The sequence below is a fragment of the Aquarana catesbeiana genome, linkage group LG04 (assembly GCF_042186555.1).
Source record: "Aquarana catesbeiana isolate 2022-GZ linkage group LG04, ASM4218655v1, whole genome shotgun sequence".
Taxonomy (NCBI): domain Eukaryota; kingdom Metazoa; phylum Chordata; class Amphibia; order Anura; family Ranidae; genus Aquarana; species Aquarana catesbeiana.
In genome coordinates, this window is record NC_133327.1 from 590,100,062 (window position 1) to 590,113,439 (window position 13,378).

Consider the following 13,378-nt stretch of genomic DNA (forward strand, 5'->3'; position numbering starts at 1 on the left):
GAATTTTTATGATACAGGTTTGCTCTCGGTGACCCTATTATTTATCTGATGTTGGAAGCAAACAGTGTTGCCTAGCAACTCCAAACTAGAAAATCTAAAGAAGAATCTGAACAAAACATCCCACAAAAGTAGAGTGTGCTTAGCCTAGATGAATAGCATTTGGTAATTTTCAAAATAAAAGAAATATCCTTTTCAAAAAAGAATACAAATTTTCATGGATTGAACTGAAGAACAGACCAGTTTAATAGATGCATTTGGATCTATAGAACGGGTGCAACTCAACTAGTGTACATTCATTACAATGCTGCATGATTGACACAGCAATGGGCAGTGAGCGCATACTCCCTGCAAAACAATGCAATATGATCATGGTCCTCTCTAGAAGAAAATGACATGTATTATTTTCCCCATATACTTAATCACTTCAATACAGAGCACTTTCCCCCCTTCCTGCCCAGGACAACTTTACAGCTTTCAGTACTGTCACACTTTGAAAGACAATTGCGTGGTCACACAACACTGTACCCAAACTAAACTGTTATCATTTTATTCCCACAAATAGAGTTTTCTTTTGGTGGTATTTGATCACCTCTGCGGTTTTAATTCTTTGCTAAACAAACTAAAAAAGACCAACATTTTTGAAAAAAAAAAAAGTTTTTCTTAGTTTCTGTTATAAAATTTTGTTTTCTCCTTCACTGACGGTCACTGATGAGGCTGCACTGATGGGCACTGATAAGGTGGCACTGATGAGAAGGCACTGATATATAGAATTGATGGGCACTGATAGGCAGCACTGATACATTCAGCTACATATTTTTGGTTAAAAAAAATAAGCGTGTTTTGATTGGTTTGCGCAAAAGTTATTGCGTCTACAAACTATGGGATATATTTTTTCTTTTTTACTCGCAATGGTGGTGATCAACATCTTATAGTGGGACTGCAATATTGTGGGAGACAAATCAGACACCCAACTGACACTTTTGACACTTTTTTGGGGACCAGTGACATTATTACAGTGACCAGCGCTAGAAATATGCACTGTCACTGTACTAATGACACTGGCTGGGAAGGGGTTAACATTGGGGGCATTCAAAGGGTTAACTGTGTGCCTAGCTGGTATTTCACTGTAGTGGGGGAGGTGCTTTTACTAGTGGAAGACATGGATCGGTGTTCCTGCTTTACAGAAACACAGGATCCATGCCTTCTGTACTGACTTGTTTACACAGGCAGACTGCCATTCTGTCAGTGTAATAAACGATCAGCGGAAGCCGCTTATTAGCTCCTGCTGTGTAAAATCACACCGGAAGCGAGCCGTCGGCGGCACGCACTCACTCCCGATACCCGGAAATGCATCATATACGTGATCCTGAGCAGCGCAGCCGCCGTGTTACAGTAAATCTGCTATGGGGTGGTTGACAAGTGGTTAAAAATACAATCCCTGACCTCTGTAGCTGCTTAAGGCCCTTTACAAAAAGGTGTAAGCGGATATGTGTCTGCCTATATCTGCTCACATACAGGTCTGTTCAGTTTCATTAGAACAAATAGAACAAAGTTTGCATCCAGGTCTGCTTTTACTGACCTAAACAAATGTGAACGGATATAGGAGGACACACTTCTGCTTACATTTGGCTACCCACAGTAATTACATGCATCCCTTTTTCCTGGATGGAGGAAAAGTCAGAACAGCACCCATGTAAAAGGATTCTTAATGTGAAGTTTTTTCTCTTCACTTCAAAAACCCAACAGAGATTCTAGACTTGGGTTTCAGTTTTACATTAGAGTGTCTTGTAGTCTGCCAAGGTTCTGTTCTCATAGAAAAAAAGCTAAAGATGTTGTGAAATTGTGAAAAAACTATTTTCCCACAATGCTTATAGATACAGAGATGAATGAGGGCCTATTTTAAAGTGCTATTACTGCTTGTTCAGAACATGTATGTACTTTGCTGTCCATTGTGTCCGCCCACATCTCAATCTAATCAGAATAATATCTGAGGTGGTCTGAACCAGGCAGGGCTGGACTGGGACAAAAATTTGGCCATGGACTTCATCCAGACCAGCCCACTTTAATTTAGCAAATACACACAAAAACAGTATATAAACTATACGCAATTGCTCAAAAAGAAATAAGGTACCATGACCAGTGGCAGTAAATTCATTCATCAGTTACCATGACCAGTGGCAGTAAATTAGTCATCAGTTACCGTGACCAGTGGCAGTAAATTATTCATCATTTACCATGACCAGTGGCATTAAATTATTCATCAGTGACCATAACCAGTGGCATTAAATTATTAATCATTTACCGTGACCAGTGGCATTAAATTATTTATCAGTTACCGTGACCAGTGGCATTAAATTATTAATCAGTTACCATGACCAGTGGCATTAAATTATTAATCAGTTACCGTGACCAGTGGCATTAAATTATAAGTTTGGTTTTGGATAGATGAGTTTGAGGAAGTGGTGTGACATCCAGACTGATATATCTGATAGTAAATTAGTGATACGTGAGGAGACAGAGGGAGTGGGCTGAGGGGTAGAGAAATAGATTTAGGTGTAGAGAAATAGATTTGGGTGTCATCAGCGTAGAGGTGGTATTGGAAGCCATGGGAGGCTATCAGTTGACCCAGGGAGGCAGTGTTGATTGAAAATAGGAGAGGTCCAAGAACAGAACCCTGGGGGACCCCAACAGAGAAAGGTGCAGTTGGATAAGTAGGAAGAGAACCAGCGAAATGTACAGTCACGGACACCAAAGGAGTGGAGTTTTTTGAGGAGGAGGGGGTGGTCAACCGTATCAAAGGCAGCAGAGAGGTCCAGGAGTAGGAGTACAGAATAGTGTCGATTGGTTTTGGCCGTTAGTGGATCGTTTGTTAGTTTTAGGAGAGCAGTTTCTGTGGTGTGTTGGCTATTATCAGCGAGATGGACGCTTAGTCGGTTGTAGACCAGACGTTAAAGGAGTTTGGATAAGAAGGGGAGCAAGGAGATGGGGCGTAGGTTGTTAAGATTGGATGGGTCCAGTGAGGGCTTTTTAAGTATAGGTCTGACAAGTGCATGTTTTAGAGAGTTGGGGAAGATGCCAGAAGAGAGGGAGAGATTGAAGATGTGGGTTAGAGAGTGTAGCATAGAGCCAGAGGGTGAACGTAGCATTTGTGAGGGAACAGGATCCAGAGGGCAGGTGGTAAGGTGGACATTAGCAAGTAGTTTAAATCACTCTATATAGAGAATTAGCACTCTGAGACAAAAGGGTCCCTATTGATTCGCTAAGAGCTGTCAATCTAACACAGCAAACATGCTTTTAGGAGGTGACATCTAAGGAATTACCTCACCAGTTGCTGCTGCTCTGTTTTCAATTACTAACTATCACTGTGTGTTATGGCGGGGGGGTCAGAACACAATAGCTCAGTGGGGAGATCGCTGTGCTAACATTGCTAAGTTATTACATCGAGCTCCTCCTGAGCTCCTCAAGGGCGGGCCAGGAACATTAAAGTGATTGTAAAGTCTCATTTTTTTTTCTCCAAAAATAACAAACAAGGTATACTTACTTGCCCTGTGTAGTTGGTTTTGCACAGAGCAGCCTGGATTCTCCTCTTCTCAGGTCCCTCTTCGGTGCTCCTGACCCCTCCCTCCTGTCGAGTGCCCCCACAGCAAGCAGCTTGCTATGGGGGCAACCAAGCCAAGTCACAGCTCCCTGTGTCCATTCAGACATGGAGCTGCGGTTCAGCCCTGACTCCTTTCTCTCCTGATTGGCTAACTGACTTTGATTGACAGCAGCTGGAGCCAATGGCACCGCTGCTGTGTCTCAGACAATCAGGAGGAGAGTCCTGGATGGCTGAGGAACTCGTGGACATCGCTGGAGAGAGATGAGGCTCAGGTAAGTAATAGGGGGTGCTGGGGTGGCTGCTGTACACAGAAGGCTAATGCATAGAATGCATTAAGATAAAAAACCTTCTGAGTTTAAGGGTGAGGAGAAAAAAGAAATAATACTGGACCTCCTCCAGCCAGGAAATGAGGCAGGCTCTATCTGACATGCTGCAGATGGAGCCTGCCTCATTTTCCGCACATTGTGAATAGCTTACAGTGTGCACTGAAATTAGTTAACAATTTCAGTACAGGAAAGTAGACTGTACAACTGTTCAAGATGGAAAGTAGGTATCACTTTTGTTACCAGCAGTTTAGACATTAATTGCTGGGTGTTGAGTTATTTTGAGGGGACAGCAAATTTACACTGTTATACAAGCTGTACACTCACTACTTTACATTGTAGCAAAGTGTAATTTCTTCAGTGTTGTCACGTGAAAAGATATAATAAAATATTTACAAAAAATATGAAGGGTGTACTCACTTTTGTGAGATACTGTATATATATATATATATATCTATATATATATATATATAGATATATATATATATATATAGTGCATTCGGAAAGTATTCACAGCACTTCACTTTTTCCACATTTTGTTATGTTGCAGCCTTATTCCAAAAGAGATTACATTTTCCTAAAAATTCTACAAACAATACCCCATATTGACAATGTGAAAGAAGTTTGTTTGAATTCCTGGCAAATTTATCAAAAATAAAAAATGAAAAAAAATTACATGTACATAAGTATTCCCCGCATTTGCCATGACACTCAAAATTGAGCTCAGGTGTGTCCTGTTTCCACTGGGATGTTTCTACAACTTGATTTGAGTCCACCTGTGGTAAATTCAGTTGAATGGACATGATTTGGAGAGGCACACATCTGTCTATATAAGGTCCCACAGTTAATAGTGCATGTCAGAGCACAAACCAAGCCACAAAGTCCAAGGAATTGTCTGTAGACCTCTGAGACAGGATTGTATTGAGGCACAGATCCATCATCCGTAAATGGAAGAAGTTTGAAACCACCAGGACCCTTCCTAGAGTGGACCGCCTGACCAAATTGAGCGATCGGGGGAGAAGGATCATAGGGAGGTGAACAAGAACCCGATGGCCACTCTGGCAGAGCTCCAGCGTCTCCATGTGGAGAGAGGAGAACCTTCCAGAAGAACAACCATCTCTGCAACACTCCACCAATCAAGCCTGTATGGCAAAATGGCCAAACAGAAGCCACTCCTCAGTAAAAGGCACATGACAGCCCGTCTGGAGTTTGCCAAAAGGCACCTGAAGGACTCTCAGACCATGAGAAACAAAATTCTCTGGTCTGATGAAACACAGATTGAACACTTTGGCCAAATGGCAAGCATCATGTCTGGAGGAAACCAGGCACCGCTCATCATCTGGCCAATACCATTCCTAAAGTGAAACATGGTGGTGGCAGCATCATGTTGTGGGGATGTTTTTCAGCGGCAGGAACTGGGAGACTAGTCAGAATCGAGGGAAAGATGAATGCAGCAATGTACACTTAACATCCTTGACGAAAACCTGCTCCAGAGTGCTCTGGACCTCAGACTGGGGCAAAGGTTCATCTTCCAACAGGACTACCCTAAGCACACAGCCAAGATAACAAAGGTGTGACTACGGGACAACTCTGTGAATGTCAATGAGTGGTCCAGCCAGAGCCCAGACTTGAACCCCCGTTTCAATATCTCTGGAGAGATCTGAAAATGGCTGTTAACCGATGCTCCCCATCCAACCTGATGGCGCTTGAGAGGTCCTGCAAAGAAGAATGGGAGAAAGTGCCCAAAATAGGTGTGCCAAGCTTGTAGCATCATACTCAAAAAGACTTGAGGCTGTAATTGGTGCCAAAGGTGCTTCAACAAAGTATTGAGCAGAGGCCGTGAATACTTATGTACATGTAATTTCTTTTCATTTTTTATTTTTAATAAATTTGTAAAGATTTCAAACAAACGTCTTTCACGTTGTCATTATGGAGTATTGTTTGTAGAATTGTGAGGAAAATAATGAATTTGAATGAATCCATTTTGGAATAAGGCTGTAACATAACAAAATGTGGAAAAAGTGAAGCGCTGTGAATACTTTCCGGATGCACTGTGTATCTATCTGTCTGTCTATCTATCTATCCACACACACACACACACACATACACATACACACACCTATACACACACACACATATATATATATATATATATATATATATATATATATATATATATATATATACATACATACACATACATACACATACATACACACACACAGTTGTGCTCATAAGTTTACATACCATGGCAGAATTTTCTTTTCAAATATTTTTATTGGTAACAATCGATGAACAGTAACAAATAATCAGTTGCGGATATCGAAAGATAATTACAGTTTACAAGGGAGTATTATTAGCGTGATATATAGAACAGTGCGTTTGTTACGGAGATACAAAGTAGAATAGGGTAACACAAACAACTATATTTTAATTGATTCTGGGTAGAACAAGCCATTTAGAGGCAAAAATCTACTGTAACATTAAGAAAGGGGTGAGAGCATAATTCCATGGGATGAGAGAGAGGCAACAGATAGATACAATACACAAGTTGATCATGTCACCTTTGGTATAGGTAGGATAAGAGAAGAGGGTAGAGTGAAGGGGGGAAAACAGGTTAGTTGGAGAAATAAGAGAGGAAAGGCAAGAGTTGTCAGGTGGAGGGGACGGAGGTGTCGCATGGGTTTCCGTCAGGTTTGGTTAAGGACCCTGGGGGATAGGGGAGGTTAAGGTTCTAGGAGGTGTTTATCAAAATCCGGGGGCAAAAAGTGTTCGATCCATGGCTGCCATATTTTAAGGTGTTGGGGGACTCGGTCTGAGATTGTGGCTTCGATTTTGTTGTGTATCATAGCTTGGGTGATTCTATTATTAGTTTCTATTAAATTTAGCATTGGGGTTTTCCAAGCCTTAGCTATCGTTTGCTTGGCCGCTGTAGTAAGATGTAGGAGGAGGCGATTTTGGGCACTAGTACAGTCAATCGTGATGTGGTTCAACAATGCAAGAGTTGGATCAGGGTCTAAGGGAACTCGGAGTAGTGTAGAGGCCATCTGGAAGATAGAGGTCCAGAAAAGCGGCACAATCAGGCATGACCACCATATGTGGACATGTGTGCCTTTTTCTCTGCAGCCGTGGAAGCATACTGGGGGATATCCAGGTAAGAATTTATTAATCCGTGCAGGGACCAAATACCACATAAGGACTTTGTAGCTTGCTTCGAGTGCTATAACGTTTTGGGAGGAGGCTTTTGTATTGGTCCATATGTTTGTTACCCTGGCAGAATTTATGACTTCTTGGCCATTTTTCAGAGAATATGAATGAGAACACAATAACATTTCTTTCACTCATGGTTATTGTTTGGCTGAAGCAATTTATTATCAATCAACTGTGTTTACTCTTTTTAAATCATAATGGCAACAGAAACTACCCAATTTACCCTGATCAAAAGTTTACATACATTGGTAAATTTGGCCTGATAACATGCACACGTTGACACAAAGGGGTTTAATGGCTATTAAAGGTAACCATCCTCATCTCTGATCTGTTTGCTTGTAATTAGTGTGTGTGTGTATAAAAGGTCAATGAGTTTCTGGACTCCTGACAGACCCTTGCATATTTCATCCAGTGCTGCACTGATGTTTCTGGATTCTGAGTCATGGGGAAAGCAAAAGAATAGTCAAAGGATCTGCGGGAAAAGGTAGTTGAACTGTATAAAACAGCAGAAGGGATATAAAAAGATATCCAAAGAATTGGGAATGCCAATCAGCAGTGTTCAAACTCTAATCAAGAAGTGGAAAATGAGGGGTTCTGTTGAAACCAAACCATGGTCAGGTAGACCAACTAAAATTTCAGCCACAACTGCCAGGAAAATTGTTCGGGATGTAAAGAAAAATCCACAAATAACTTCAGGTGAAATACAGGACTCTGTGAAAACATGTGGTGTACTATTTCAAGATGCACAATAAGGAGGCACTTGAAGAAAGATTGGCTGCATGGTCGAGTCGCCAGAAGAAAGCCATTAGTATGCAAGTTCCACAAAGTATCCCGCTTACAATACACCAAACAGCACAGAGACAAGCCTCAAACCTTCTGGCACAAAGTCATTTGGAGTGATGAGACTAAAATTTAGCTTTTTGGCCACAACCATAAACGCTACATTTAGAGAGGAGTCAACAAGGCCTATGATGAAAGGTACACCATTCCTACTGTTAAACATGGAAGTGGATCGCTGATGTTTTGGGGATGTGTGAGCTACAAAGGCACAGGGAATTTGGTCAAAATTGATGGCAAGATGAATGCAGTATGTTATCAAAAAATACTGGAGGAACATTTGCATTCATCAGCCAGGAAGCTGCTCATGGGACATACTTGGTCATTCCAACATGACAATCATCCAAAACACAAGGCTAAGTCATGTCATTGGCTACAGCAGAATAAAGTGAAGGTTCTGGAGTGGCCATCTCAGTCTCCTGACCTCCAATATCATTGAGCCACTCTGGGGAGATCTGAAACGTGCAGTTCATGCCAGACAGCCCAAGAATTTACAGGAACTGGAGGCTTTTTGCCAAGAGGAATGGGCAGCTTTACCATCTGAGAAGGTAAAGAGCCTCATCCACAAATACCACAAAAGACTTCAAGCTGTCATTGATGTTAAAGTGGGCAATACATGGTATTAAGAACGGGGGTATGTAAACTTTTGCTCGGGGGCATTTGGGTAGTTTCTGTTGCCATTATGATTTTAAAACAGCAAACACAGTTGATTGATAATAAATGGCTTCAGCCAAACAGCCAAACACTAACCATGAGTGAAAGAAAAGTTTTTGTGTTATCATTCATATTCTCTGAAAAATGGCCAAGAAATCATACAAAACCATAAAAACATTTATTTAAAAAAATACTGACCCAGAATGATTAAAATTTTACTTTAAACCTCTCAAGCACCTTGTATTTTCATCCATTTTTTGATACCACTAAACACCCCTGAATTTCATAAATAAATATAATACCATATTTTCAATAAATTATACTGCTTACATTCTGGGAAATAATGCTTTATTCATTAGTGCTAATTATGACCTGGAGAGTGCAATTGAATTCATGATATAAACAGTGAAATTTAGAAACAAATTAAGGCATTTAGAAAGAAAAGAGATCCAGCCTTTTAAATATCTAAGGTTATTAAATGGCACTACAAATCACATACCAAATTTCACTCTGCATTAGCCACAGGTTACTTTCATTAAGAAAAAAAAAAAAAAAAGTCAAAAGTATCAGCAAATCTGGAGATATAGATGTATATACACTGAGCAAAATTATAAACGCAACACTTTTGTGTTTGCCCCTATTTATCATGAGCTGAACGCAAAGATCTACGACTTTTTCTATGTACACAAAATGCCTATTTCTCTCAAATATTGGTTACAAATCTAAGTCTAAATCTGTGTTAGTGAGCACTTCTCCTTTGCCGAGATAATTCATCCACCTCACAGGTGTGGCATATCAAGATGTTGATTAGACAGCATTATTATTGCACAGGTGTGCCTTAGGCTGGCCACAATAAAAGGCCACTCTAAAATGTGTATTTTAATAACACAGCACAGTGCCACAGATGTCGCAAGTTTTGAGGGAGCGTGCAATTGGCATACTGACTGCAGGAATGTCCACCAGAGCTGTTGCCCTTGCATTGAATGTTCATTTAATTTGGCAGTACATCCAACCGGCCTCACAACCGCAGACCACGTGTAACCACACCAGCCCAGGACCTCCATATGCAGCATCTTCACCTCCAAGATCGTCTGAGACCAGCCACCCGGACAGCTGCTGCAAACGGTTTCCATAACCAAAGAATTTCTGCCCAAAATGTGAGAAACCGTCTCAGGGAAGCTTATCTGCATGCTCGTCATCCTCATCGGGGTCTCGACTCGCCTGCAGTTCGTTGTCGTAACAGACTTGAGTAGGCAAATGCTCACATTCGATGGCGTCTGGCACTTTGGAGAGGTGTTCTCTTCACGGATTGTCAGGGCTGGGCTCAGCCCTTCCTTCTCTGAGCTGGCCGCTCAGCTGTCGGCTAATTGCCAGCTCCTATCTCTCCACAGTGACTCACCTGTTGATGATATCCTGCTCGTCAGTCCTGCCTACTTAAGCCGTCCAGCCCAGATGATCTCTGCCTTCGCCTTGGTCAACATCACAGAGACTATCTCCTGCGTTCCTGTTAAAAACTTGCTTGGCTGACATTCCTTCTGGCTCCAGATCCTGCTTGCTGTTTCACTATGCTGATTCATGGCTTCCTGACTTTCTGACTTGTCTGACTATCCCTTCCGGTTACCCAACTTTGGCTATGTTTTGACTACGTTTATTTTATTTACTTTTATTATTAAACAAGTGTGATTTAACTGTACTTCTGTCTCGATCTGATTCATGGTTTCTGACAAAGGATGAATCCCAGTTTTCTCTGTACAGGGCAGATGGCAGACAGCGTGTAAGGAGTCATGTGGGTGAGCGGTATACTGATGTCAATGTTGTGGATCGTGTGGGCCATGGTGGCATTGGGGTTATGGTATGGGCAGACGTAGGCTATGGACAATGAACACAGGTGCATTTTATTGATGGAATTTTGAATGCATAGAGATACTGTGACGAGATCCTGAGGCCCACTGTTGTGCCATTCATCCTCGACCATCACCTCATTTTGCAGCATGATAATGCATGGCCCCATATTGCAAGGATCTGTACACAATTCCTGGAAGCTGAAAACATCCCAGTTCTTGCATGGCCAGCATTCTCACAAGACATGTCACCAATTGAGCATGTTTGGGATGCTCTGGATCGGCATATACGACAGAGTTTTCCAGTTCCTGCCAATATCCAGCAACTTCGCACAGCCATTGTAGAGGAATGGACCAACATTCCACAGGCCACAATCAACAGCCTGATCAACTCTATGTGAAGGAGATGTGCTGCACTGCGTGAGGCAAATGGTGGTCACACCAGATACAGAGCTAAAAACAATGATTAGTAGCGCTGTTGCTGGTTATAGATGGATATAGTATACATGCCCACTGGGAGTGAAGTCATGAGTAAAATAACACAGTATCAAATAAAAAGCAAGTGGATCAAAAACCTTTGTATATGGGCTAACAGTCCGTACTCCAGGGCAAGCCTTTAGGGAAGTATGAAGCAGGCTCCAAGTACATGAAAAAGAATAAGCAGAAAAAAAGCGCCTCCAGATCAGGATCAGTTAGATATGTTTAATATACAAATAGAATATGTCCACTTACATATGATAAAAAGCAAGTAGAGCACAAGTATTCCTCAGGTAGTGATGTCCCAGCGTGAACAGCCTGTGTGTCAAAATCCGTCCATAGGAAAGAAGGAGCGGTCCCGTCCTGCAGGATGTGTTGACTCCATCCTAGGAATTGGAAACGAGGCTTGACGGTTTTGGTTTTGGACCCTCCCCGACCCCCCAATACAGTAAAACTGCACATTTTAGAGTGGCCTTTTATTGTGGCCAGCCTAAGGCACACCTGTGCAATAATCATGCTGACTAATCAGCATCTTGATATGCCACACCTGTGAGGTGGAGGAATTATCTGGGCAAAGGAGAAGTGCTCACAACACAGATTTAGACAGATTTGTGAACAATTGTTTGAGAGAAATAGACCTTTTGTGTACATAGAAAAAGTCGTAGATCTTTGCGTTCAGCTCATGATAAATAGGGGAAAAACACAAAAGTGTTGCATTTATAATTTTGCTCAGTGTAAGTGTCCTGCCTGACCATCTCTATCGGTCAAAGAGGCAATTTTTTTACAATAATGAATGAGAAAGCTTGTGAGTTTTAAAGGGGCAGACCAAACCTACATATTGCATGAAGTTTTGAGTGGACTATATCTTTGTATCTGCTGATCTTGACCTGAAGTTTTTACTGATGCCTCATTTACAAAAAATAATGTAAATACTGCACATTTCCCCACTAAAGAATCTTTGGTACTCAAAGGAGGGTCTGAGTCCAGCAACAAATATCCATAGACTGTTAGATAACTTGAATCAATAATGGAAGGCAATATTAGGTTGACAGTTAAACAAAACCAAACGATTCGTATACAAATAAGAATTTGGCAAGTGAACCTCCCACCATTTGTCAGAGGGAGAGGGAGAGGGATTGCCTATATTGGTAGAGCCCACCTGGGTGAGCCAGAGTCACCTTCCAATGAGGGTGTAGTGGGAAGGATTGGCATATGTTGAGTCCTTTAGGAGGTGAATATAGTCTCCTCTGAACTTTCGCCCAGTGAATGGTAAGTCAATGTTTTTGGAGGGCAACTTACTCTTTTTGGTATTTGTTCTTTTGGTTCTGATAGCCCTTATTCTGTAGGCTCCTCATCTAGCTCCAAAGGTGGTTGGAAAGACTCTGTACTTTCAGTACACAGCGGGATCAAAAGGTCCCCCTGACTTTGTGGTTCATAAGCCTGTGGTATGAATTCCGGGGCCTCAGGCCTGAGGGTCCCTAAATTGGTTTCTGCAGAAAAACTAGGTGGGGTGGCATCCATGGACACAGATGCCCACAACCAGTCCATGTAGACACCTTCCTCCTCACTGTTTTCATTTTCCTCTGCTGCTGGGGGAGAAGACTGTGACCTAGTCACTGGTCGTTACCTTCAATAAACATAGGAGGTGGACTTTATTGCTGTGACACCTGAACATCTTTGGCTAGAGGCAAAAGAATAATGTGGTGCCAGACCTTTCAGATGGATCTGATATGCTCCTCCTCCTCCTCCCTCCTTCCTTTACATTTGGCACTTTTTGGGGGGGGGGCGGCAATCTGAGAGGAAGTCCGGCCCCCCTCCTTCCCTCGCAGTCTTCTGGGACACATCACAGGTTCCAGAAGACTGCAGGACCAATGATTTCCCTTAGTGGAGATACCAGAGCCTGCACCCGAAGCCTTTTGAATAATCGGCTTAGGTAAGGACAGCGCTGGATCCAGGGGCAGGTAAGTGTACTTATATTAAAAGTCAGCAGCTACAGTATTTGTAACTGTTGACTTTTATTTTTTTGGGGGGGGGGGGACTGGAGCACTTTCTTAAGAAAGGCAAAAAACAAAAAAAAATGAAAGAACCCTAATATTCAGTCTTAAAACAAATTATGCAAGCCCACTTATGTTAAATTTCCTTGTCCATGTATGTCCCTGCTAGCCTAGAGATGAGTTACTCAAAGTGGTTAGGTCAGGTGATACTCAGAGGTGAAACAAATCCTCCTACATAAGTTTCATCTTTTTATCTGCAGTCTTCTCTTTTCTACATCTATGTGGAAAGAAAAAATATATACAGTGCCTACAGATGTTGGTGGGAAAGGAAAATGTTTTTTTTTTTTACACTCAAATAATGGTGTTATACCAATAATCAGTTATTAGAAAGAGAGAGTTGCGGCGTTGGTCTATAATCCTTGCGAGTCCTTAGCAAGGACGCTG

At 41.9% G+C, this 13,378-nt stretch overlaps 1 protein-coding gene across 2 annotated transcripts in view; it reads right to left on the reverse strand.

Annotated features, from left to right (window-relative positions):
• CFAP61 (cilia and flagella associated protein 61) overlaps positions 1-13,378 on the reverse strand; it is a 494,837-nt gene that overhangs the window by 144,547 nt on the left and 336,912 nt on the right. The gene's annotated exons all lie outside the window — the stretch shown is intronic.